Source organism: Dendronephthya gigantea, unplaced genomic scaffold, assembly GCF_004324835.1.
Source record: "Dendronephthya gigantea isolate DGI-Jeju-01 unplaced genomic scaffold, DenGig_1.0 000093F, whole genome shotgun sequence".
NCBI classification, from domain to species: domain Eukaryota; kingdom Metazoa; phylum Cnidaria; class Anthozoa; order Malacalcyonacea; family Nephtheidae; genus Dendronephthya; species Dendronephthya gigantea.
The window spans coordinates 357,965-367,768 of NW_021163103.1; positions in this window are offsets into that span (position 1 = coordinate 357,965).

A 9,804-nucleotide genomic window follows, 5' to 3' on the forward strand; every position below is an offset into this window, starting at 1 on the left:
ATACAGACGGCCCCGGGAGTAGTCAATAATACAGCCCAAAGATAAGCACAGTGTGTCCCATATATAAGTGTTAAACTAAGCATTTTTGCCCAATTTAGCAATGAATGCATGAAGTAGTTTGCACAGGGTGAGTAAATAAACTGATGGCTTTTCATATGCAAAAGAACATGACTTGCACTCTTTGCTTTGAGATTAAAATTATTCGTGCATGGGCGAGATAACTGAAAATTAGGTCAGTTATTAGTTCGCGGGGGTTTTTTTTATGAACCCTGTATGTATTTGGGGACATTTTTTTTAAGTTGGGGCTCATTCGTACAAGTTTTTTAATATTAGTAGGTAATAGTGGAAAAAAATCTTCGGAAAAGCGATAAATCTATGGCTACGTAGAGGCGATTGTACTCTGGTGAAACTGAAGGAAATATGTAACAATTTTTGTATAGATTTAACAATGATACGACCCTCTTCACCGTGTAGTTAGTTATGCATACACATTGTTCTTCTCTATTCCATACTATCTCCATGTCTTAACTGAAAAATTGTTCATGGATGGAATAATTGAATAAATATGTAAAAGCCTGTGTAAGGTATATAATATATATCAGTGGATAATGTTTCTTATATTACGATAATTTACAATAAAAGATATCTTGTGAGTTGGAGATTGGATATGTTGATCTGAACTTGCGTAATTTATGATAGTAATGCCTCCCATCGATTACTTGTTAATTCTCATGGTATTTAAGTTGAATAAGAGATGCGTATTATTCATTTTTGTCGACGAAGGATATCCATGATTATAGAATCATACTACAGCAAAACTACGTTAATCACCCTAATACCCTTAAGATACACCAAACCTACGACGCGGACGTAAAATAAATTGTCTTCATTTCCACAGTTTCAAAACGTTTCCTTTTGGTAAACAAGCTCAGAGCTTAATTTAAAACAAATTAAAACCGGGTTCCTGACAATCCCGGCTGATTTCATATTACGTCCATCCATGTCGTATATATCGAGTCAGTCCACATTTCATTTCATTCAAAATGAAAAGTATTATTTACCATGTGTATTGTCAAAATTCAAGGTGGCGTCAGCCTCTCAAGAAAATTAAATGTCTGAAATGCAGACTCAGAGGTCGTACAAGGAAGGGCCTTAAGCCTCGTTCAATGATTTTATACATATTAACATATTTTTGGAAAATTTTCAAAATTCGTCAATTTCCCTTACCATGCCAAAAGTTTTCTAAAAATGTGTTAATTTCCCGAAAATGACTTCAAATATTCACTAAAACTCGCTCGCTCTGCGGCTCGCTTGCTCCGCGAACAAGCCGCGAAGCCGCCCGCCAAGTAACCGCGACTGAACGAGTCGCGAAGCGGCCAAATTCGTCAATTTTAGCTAAAATGGTAAGTGTGCCCTTAACACTCCAAAAATAATGATTTTTTCAATGTTCCAAAAACAACCCAAATATGCTCAAAAACAAAATAGGGTAGTCTTAGTGAAGATTTGAAGCCATTTTCACAACGTTAACACTTTTTGGAAAATTTTCAAAATTCGTTAATTATCGCTAAAATGGTAAGGCACCTCTTACCGTGTCAAAAATGATGATTTTTTCAATATTTCCAAAAACCAACTAAATATGCTCAAAAACTAAATATCGTAGTCTTAGCGAATCTTGGAGCCATTTTCACCATATTAACACATTTTCGGAAAATTTTCAAAATTCGTCAATTATCGCTAAAATGGTAAGGCATCCCTTACCATGCCAAAAATGAAGATTTTTTCAATATTTCAAAAACCAACTAAATATGCTCGAAAACTAAATATCGTAGTCCTAGTAAATATTTGAAGCCATTTTCAGCATACTAACACATTTTCGGGAAAATTTTCAAAATTCGTCAATTATCGCTAAAATGGTAAGGCATCCCTTACCATGCGAAAAATGAAGATTTTTTCAATATTTCAAAAACCAACTAAATATGCTCAAAAACTAAATATCGTAGTCTTAGTAAATATTGGAAGCCATTTTCAGCATACTAACACATTTTCGGAAAAATTTTTAAAATTCGTCAATTATCGCTAAAATGGTAAGGCATCCCTTACCATGCGAAAAATGAAGATTTTTTCAATATTTCAAAAACCAACTAAATATGCTCAAAAACTAAATATCGTAGTCTTAGTGAATATTTGAAGCCATTTTCAGCATACTAACACATTTTCGGAAAATTTTCAAAATTCGTAGATTATCGCTAAAATGGTAAGGCATCCTTTACGATGCCAAAAATAAAGAATTTTTAAATATTTCAAAAACCAACTAAATATGCTCAAAAACTAAATATCGTAGTCTTAGTGAATATTTAAAGCCATTTTCAGCATACTAACACATTTTCGGAAAATTTTCAAAATTCGTAGACTATCGCTAAAATGGTTAGGCATCCCTTACCATGCCAAAAATGAAGATTTTTTCAATATTTCTAAAACCAACTAAATATGTTCAAAAACTAAATATCGTAGTCTTAGTGAAGATTTGAAGCCATTTTCAGCATACTAACAAATTTTCGGAAAATTTTCAAAATTCGTCAATTATCGCTAAAATGGTAAGGCATCCTTTACCATGCCAAAAATGAAGATTCTTTCAAAATTTCAAAAACCAACCAAATATGCTCAAAAACTAAATATCGTAGTCTTAGTGAATATTTGAAGCCATTTTCAGCATATTAACATATTTTTGGAAAAATTTCAAAATTCGTCAATTATCGCTAAAATGGTAAGGTATCCGTTACCATGGCAAAAATGATGGCATGTTTTAGGGCATATTTGGCTGCTTTTTGGAACAATCAAAATGTCGTAAATTTTGGCCAAAATGGTAAGGGCTTACCCTTCACCATTTTGGTCAATTTTGACGACTTTTTCAACTGTTCAAAAACGGTCTTAAAATGCTAGAAATAGCTTCCTAAGACTAATATCTTTCATTTTAGAGCATATTTGTTGCTTTTTGCAACATTGAAAAAGTCGTCAATTTTGACCAAAATGTTAAGGCTTACCCCTTACCTTTTTGTCACTTTTGACGACTTTTTCAAATGTTCAAAAACTGTCTTAAAATTATAAAAATGGCTTCCCAAGACTAATATCTTTCATTTTAGAGCATATTTGGAACATTGAAAAAGTCGTCAAAATTGACCAAAATGGTAAGGCTTTCCCTTACCATTTTGGTCAATTTTGACGACTTTCTCAACTGTTTAAAAACTGTCTTAAAATGCTAAAAATGGCTTCCTAAGACTAATATCTTTCATTTTAGAGCATATTTCGTTGGTTTTTGGAACATTGAAAATCTCGTCAAAATTGACCAAAATGGTAAGGCTTACCCCTCACCATTTTTGTCAATTTTGACGACTTTTTCAACTTTTCAAAAACTGTATGAAAATGCTAAAATGGCTTCCTAAGACTAATATCTTTCATTTTAGAGCATATTTGGAACATTGAAAAAGTCGTCAAAATTGGCCAAAATGGTAAGGGTTACCCCTTACGTTTTTAGTCAATTTTTACGACTTTTTTAACTGTTCAAAAACTGACTTAAAATGCTAAAAATGCCTTCCTAAGACTAATATCTTTCATTTTACAGCATATTTGGAACATTGAAAAAGTCGTCAAAATTGACCAAAATGGTAAAGCTGACCCCTTACCATTTTGGTCAATTTCGACGACTTTTTCAACTGTTTAAAAACTAATTTTCTTGTATGATTGCATGGCGACTTTAGTAATTATAATAACTTGTAGGTACTTGTAGGTACTTATACTTACGTGGTGTACCTACAAGTTATTATAATTGTTTAAAAACTGTCTTAAAATGCTAAAAATGGCTTCCTAAGACTAATATCTTTCATTTTAGAGCATATTTCGTTGGTTTTTGGAACATTGAAAATCTCGTCAAAATTGACCAAAATGGTAAGGCTTACCCCTTACCATTTTTGTCAATTTTGACGACTTTTTCAACTTTTCAAAAACTGTATAAAAATGCTAAAATGGCTTCCTAAGACTAATATCTTTCATTTTAGAGCATATTTGGAACATTGAAAAAGTCGTCAAAATTGACCAAAATGGTAAGGCTTTCCCTTACCATTTTGGTCAATTTTGACGACTTTTTCAACTGTTTAAAAACTGTCTTAAAATGCTAAAAATGGCTTTCTAAGACTAATATCTTTTATTTTAGAGCATATTTGGAACATTGAAGAAGTCGTCAAAATTGACCAAAATGGTAACGCTTACCCCTTACCATTTTGGTCAATTTTGACGACTTTTTCAAATGTTCAAAAACTGTCTTAAAATGCTAAAAAATGGCTTCCAAAGACTAATATCTTTCATTTTACAGCATATTTGGAACATTGAAAAAGTCGTTCAATTTGACCAAAATGGTAAAGCTTACCCCTTACCATTTTGGTCGATTTTGACGACTTTTTCAACAGTTCAAAAACGGTCTAAAAATGCTAAAAATGGCTTCCTAAGACTTATATCTTTCATTTTAGAGCATATTTGGAACATTGAAAAAGTCGTCAAAATTGACCAAAATGGTAAGGCTTTCCCTTACCATTTTGGTCAATTTTGACGACTTTTTCAACTGTTTAAAAACTGTCTTAAAATGCTAAAAATGGCTTCCTAAGACTAATATCTTTCATTTTAGAGCATATTTCGTTGGTTTTTGGAACATTGAAAATCTCGTCAAAATTGACCAAAATGGTAAGACTTACCCCTTACCATTTTTGTCAATTTTGACGACTTTTTCAACTTTTCAAAAACTGTGAGAAAATGCTAAAATGGCTTTCTAAGACTAATATTTTTCATTTTAGAGCATATTTGGAACATTGAAAAAGTCGTTAAAATTGGCCAAAATGGTAAGGGTTACCCCTTACCATTTTGGTCAATTTTGACGACTTTTTCAATTGTTCAAAAACTGTCTTAAAATGCTAGAAATAGCTTCCTAAGATTAATATATTTCATTTTAGAGCATATTTGGAACATTGAAAAAGTCGTCAAAATTGACCAAAATGGTAAAGTTTACCCCTTACCATTTTAGTCAATTTTGACGACATTTTAAACTGTTAAAAAACTGTCTCAAAATGCTAGAAATAGCTTCCTAAGACTAATGTCTTTCATTTTAGAGCATATTTGGAACATTGAAAAAGTCGTCAAAATTGACCAAAATGGTAAAGCTTACCCCTTACCATTTTAGTCGATTTGACGACTTTTTCAACCGTTCAAAAACTGTCTTAGAATGCTAAAAATGGCTTCCTAAGACTAATATCTTTCATTTTAGAGCATATTTGGAACATTGAAAAAGTCGTCAAAATTGACCAAAATGGTAAAGCTTACCCCCTACCATTTTGGTCAATTTTGACGACTTTTTAAACTGTTAAAAAACTGTCTCAAAATGCTAGAAATAGCTTCCTACGACTAATGTCTTTCATTTTAGAGCATATTTGGAACATTGAAAAAGTCGTCAAAATTGACCAAAATGGTAAAGCTTACCCCTTACCATTTTAGTCGATTTGACGACTTTTTAAACTGTTCAAAAACTGTCTTAAAATGCCAGAAATAGCTTCCTAAGACTAATATCTTTCATTTTAGAGCGTATTTGGAACATTGAAAAAGTCGTCAAAATTGACCAAAATGGTAAGGCTTACCCCTTACCATTTTGGTCAATTTTGACGACTTTTTCAAATGTTCAAAAACTGTCTTAAAATGCTAAAAATGGCTTTCTAAGACTAATATCTTTTATTTTAGAGCATATTTGGAACATTGAAAAAGTCGTCAAAATTGACCAAATTGGTAAAGTTAACCCTTACCATTTTGGTCAATTTTGACGACTTTTTCAAATGTTCAAAAACTGTCTTAAAATGCTAAAAATGGCTTTCTAAGACTAATATCCTTCATTTTAGAGCATATTTCGTTGGTTTTTGGAACATTGAAAATGTCGTCAAATGTGACCAAAATGGTAAGGCTTACCCCTTACCTTTTTGGTCAATTTTGACGACTTTTTCAACCGTTCAAAAACTGTCTTAGAATGCTAAAAATGGCTTCCTAAAACTAATATCTTTCATTTTAGAGCATATTTGGAACATTGAAAAAGTCGTCAAAATTGACCAAAATGGTAACGCTTACCCCTTACCATTTTGGTCAATTTTGACGACTTTTTCAAATGTTCAAAAACTGTCTTTAAATGCTAAAAATGGCTTCCAAAGACTAATATCTTTCATTTTACAGCATATTTGGAACATTGAAAAAGTCGTTCAATTTGACCAAAATGGTAAGGCTTACCCCTCACCTTTTTGGTCAATTTTGACGACTGTTTCAACTGTTGAAAAACTGTCTTAAAATGCTAAAAATGGCTTTCTATGACTAATATCTTTCATTTTAGAGCATATTTGGAACATTGAAAAAGTCGTCAAAATTGACCAAAATGGTAAGGCTTACCCCTAACCATTTTGGTCAATTTTGACGACTTTTTCAACTTTTCAAAAATTGTCTGAAAATGCTAAAATGGCTTCCTAAGACTAATATCTTTCATTTTAGAGCATATTTGAAACATTGAAAAAGTCGTCAAAATTGACCAAAAAGGTAAAGCTTGCCCCTTACCATTTTTGTCAATTTTGACGACTTTTTCAACCGTTCAAAAACTGTCTTAGAATGCTAAAAATGGCTTCCTAAGACTAATATCTTTCATTTTAGAGCATATTTGGAACATTGAAAAAGTCGTCAAAATTGACCAAAATGGTAAAGCTTACCCCCTACCATTTTGGTCAATTTTGACGACTTTTTAAACTGTTAAAAAACTGTCTCAAAATGCTAGAAATAGCTTCCTAAGACTAATGTCTTTCATTTTAGAGCATATTTGGAACATTGAAAAAGTCGTCAAAATTGACCAAAATGGTATAGCTTACCCCTTACCATTTTAGTCGATTTGACGACTTTTTAAACTGTTCAAAAACTGTCTTAAAATGCTAGAAATAGCTTCCTAAGACTAATATCTTTCATTTTAGAGCATATTTCGAACATTGAAAAAGTCGTCAAAATTGACCAAAATGGTAAGGCTTACCCCTTACCATTTTTGTCAATTTTGACGACTTTTTCAACTTTTCAAAAATTGTCTGAAAATGCTAAAATGGCTTCCTAAGACTAATATCTTTCATTTTAGAGCATATTTGGAACATTGAAAAAGTCGCCAAAATTGACCAAAAAGGTAAAGCTTGCCCCTTACCATTTTTGTCAATTTTGACGACTTTTTCAACCGTTCAAAAACTGTCTTAGAATGCTAAAAATGGCTTTCTAAGACTAATATCTTTCATTTTAGAGCATATTTGGAACATTGAAAAAGTCGTCAAAATTGACCAAAATGGTAAAGCTTACCCCCTACCATTTTGGTCAATTTTAACGACTTTTTAAACTGTTAAAAAACTGTCTCAAAATGCTAGAAATAGCTTCCTAAGACTAATGTCTTTCATTTTAGAGCATATTTGGAACATTGAAAAAGTCGTCAAAATTGACCAAAATGGTAAAGCTTACCCCTTACCATTTTAGTCGATTTGACGACTTTTTAAACTGTTCAAAAACTGTCTTAAAATGCCAGAAATAGCTTCCTAAGACTAATATCTTTCATTTTAGAGCGTATTTGGAACATTGAAAAAGTCGTCAAAATTGACCAAATGGTAAGGCTTACCCCTTACCATTTTGGTCAATTTTGACGACTTTTTCAAATGTTCAAAAACTGTCTTAAAATGCTAAAAATGGCTTTCTAAGACTAATATCTTTTATTTTAGAGCATGTTTGGAACATTCAAGAAGTCGTCAAAATTGACCAAAATGGTAACGCTTACCCCTTACCATTTTGGTCAATTTTGACGACTTTTTCAAATGTTCAAAAACTGTCTTAAAATGCTAAAAAATGGCTTCCAAAGACTAATATCTTTCATTTTACAGCATATTTGGAACATTGAAAAAGTCGTTCAATTTGACCAAAATGGTAAAGCTTACCCCTTACCATTTTGGTCGATTTTGACGACTTTTTCAACAATTCAAAAACGGTCTTAAAATGCAAAAAATTGCTTCCTAAGACTTATATCTTTCATTTTAGAGCATATTTGGAACATTGAAAATGTCGTCAAAATTGACCAAATTGGTAAAGTTAACCCTTACCATTTTGGTCAATTTTGACGACTTTTTCAAATGTTCAAAAACTGTCTTAAAAGGCTAAAAATGGCTTTCTAAGACTAATATCCTTCATTTCAGGGCATATTTCGTTGGTTTTTGGAACATTGAAAATGTCGTCAAATGTGACCAAAATGGTAAGGCTTACCCCTTACCTTTTTGGTCAATTTTGACGACTTTTTCAACCGTTCAAAAACTGTCTTAGAATGCTAAAAATGGCTTCCTAAGACTAATATCTTTCATTTTAGAGCATATTTGGAAAATTGAAAAAGTCGTCAAAATTGACCAAAATGGTAACGCATACCCCTTACCATTTTGGTCAATTTTGACGACTTTTTCAAATGTTCAAAAACTGTCTTTAAATGCTAAAAATGGCTTCCAAAGACTAATATCTTTCATTTTACAGCATATTGGAACATTGAAAAGTCGTTCAATTTGACCAAAATGGTAAGGCTTACCCTTACCTTTTGGTCAATTTGACGACTGTTTCAACTGTTGAAAAAACTGTCTTAAAATGTTAAAAATGGCTTTCTATGACTAATATCTTTCATTTTAGAGCATATTTGGAACATTGAAAAAGTCGTCAAAATTGACCAAAATGGTAAGGCTTTCCGTTACCATTTTGGTCAATTTTGACGACTTTTTCAACTGTTTAAAAACTGTCTTAAAATGCTAAAAATGGCTTCCTAAGACTAATATCTTTCATTTTAGAGCATATTCCGTTGGTTTTTGGAACATTGAAAATCTCGTCAAAATTGACCGAAATGGTAAGACTTATCCCTTACCATTTTTGTCAATTTTGACGACTTTTTCAACTTTCAAAAACTGTCTGAAAATGCTAAAATGGCTTCCTAAGACTAATATCTTTCATTTTAGAGTTTGGAACATTGAAAAAGTCGTTAAAATTGGCCAAAATGGTAAGGGTTACCCTTACATTTTGGTCAATTTTGACGACTTTTTCAATTGTTCAAAAACTGTCTTAAAATGCTAGAAATAGCTTCCTAAGATTAATATATTTCATTTTAGAGCATATTTGGAACATTGAAAAAGTCGTCAAAATTGACCAAAATGGTAAAGTTTACCCCTTACCATTTTAGTCAATTTTGACGACATTTTAAACTGTTAAAAAACTGTCTCAAAATGCTAGAAATAGCTTCCTAAGACTAATGTCTTTCATTTTAGAGCATATTTGGAACATTGAAAAAGTCGTCAAAATTGACCAAAATGGTAAAGCTTACCCCTTACCATTTTAGTCGATTTGACGACTTTTTAAACTGTTCAAAAACTGTCTTAAAATGCCAGAAATAGCTTCCTAAGACTAATATCTTTCATTTTAGAGCGTATTTGGAACATTGAAAAAGTCGTCAAAATTGATGGTCAATTTTGACGACTTTTTCAAATGTTCAAAAACTGTCTTAAAATGCTAAAAATGGCTTTCTAAGACTAATATCTTTTATTTTAGAGCATATTTGGAACATTGAAGAAGTCGTCAAAATTGACCAAAATGGTAACGCTTACCCCTTACCATTTTGGTCAATTTTGACGACTTTTTCAAATGTTCAAAAACTGTCTTAAAATGCTAAAAATGGCTTTCTAAGACTAATATCTT